Source organism: Phascolarctos cinereus, unplaced genomic scaffold, assembly GCF_003287225.1.
Source record: "Phascolarctos cinereus isolate Bilbo 61053 unplaced genomic scaffold, phaCin_HiC Scaffold_726;HRSCAF=1367, whole genome shotgun sequence".
NCBI lineage: Eukaryota > Metazoa > Chordata > Mammalia > Diprotodontia > Phascolarctidae > Phascolarctos > Phascolarctos cinereus.
In genome coordinates, this window is record NW_027556098.1 from 332,258,279 (window position 1) to 332,259,682 (window position 1,404).

Sequence of the window (1,404 nt, forward strand, 5' to 3'; positions counted from 1 at the left end):
AGAACTACAGGTTTGTAAGATTTCCCCAACCTCTACAGTGACTTCACTTGTTCAAAGGTAACCTACGATAAAAAAAAACCAAAAAAGCAACTTCCCTCCTCCATCCCAGCACCCCTCTGGTTCCCACAAATGCCCAACAGTGCATTTCACACATGGCCCAAAGATCCAGAGCATCAAAGCTAACCTTGGGGATAACTGAGTCCAACCCCAGTGTGACCCTGAACAACTGTAATAGTTTCATGAAATCTAAATGAGATCAGACTTTAGTTTTACATACAGAATGTGTGTTCATTATTGGCTTCAGTTTTACTCTAGAATGTCTTTTTTTATTTGAAAAATGATTACTCCCAAGTCAATATTTGGATCTTTGAAGTGCGCCAAGCCCCTTGGGAAGCCTGAGCCCCAGGATCAAGGGTGGGAACACTATACTTTGGCTTTTGTGGGCTCATCTTGGTTTCTTCTCTTGACATCCCAGTTGTAAACCTGAGCCATACTGATTTCTGTGGTGGTCAACTGACCATGAAGGAAGTCCTGGTCTTCCTGGAGAGATTCCAGATTGCTGGTGGTGATGCAGTGGTTCTTCTCCAAGAAGGCCTGAGCTTCATCAGTGTCAAGCATCATGTTGGCCCTCAAATGCAGGCAGACTTTATCCACAGGAGGAACAGAAGCTTTGTAGTAAAGGTTATCAGCCAGTAAGAATCTAGTCTCCAGGGGCTTTGTGGTTTCTTTTTTCTTCTGCACACATTTTAAAATGTGTAACGTCTGTCTGATTTCAGGAACTTGACTTTTTAGCCTTCTTTTCTTCTGAGGTTAAGTTCCATAAACATACTTCTAACATAATTTCTTGAGTACAATAGTTGCAGACTCATTTCCAGGCTGTTCCATAAAAGAATCTACACCTTCCATGAACACCACCTCAGGATGCGCAGGTGCCTGAGGTCCCTGTTTTCCCTTGCTGTGTCCCTGGTGTTCAGAAACTCCTTCACAGCCACCATCTTGCAAGGAAGCCTGCTCTTTTATTATCATTTTTTTTTTAAACTAGAGGATTGAATAGACAGTTAGGTGGCATATTGGATAGAATGCTAGGCCTGGAGTCAGGAAGACACTCATCTTCATGAAGTTCAAATCTGGCCTCAGCCACTTACTAACTGTGTGATTCTGGGCAAGTCATTTAACTCTGCTTGCCTCAGTTTCCTCATATGAGCTGGAGAAGGAAGTGACAAGGTACTCCTTGCCAAGAAAACTCCAAATAGAGTCATGAAAAGTCAGATACAACTGAAAAGTCCTGAACAACAACAAGAGGACAGAATGATGGGACCTCTAAGGTACCTTCCAGGTTTAAATGCATGATCCTCTGTTTCACTTAACTTTTTAAAAAAAATCTCATCTCAGTCCTAGCAAAGT

The 1,404-nt window shown here is 42.3% G+C and overlaps 1 pseudogene; it reads right to left on the minus strand.

The window, feature by feature from the left end:
• Positions 1–423: 423 nt before the first annotated feature.
• Positions 424–915, minus strand: LOC110213457 (prefoldin subunit 3 pseudogene; annotated as a pseudogene).
• Between the last annotated feature and the right edge of the window lie 489 nt (positions 916–1,404).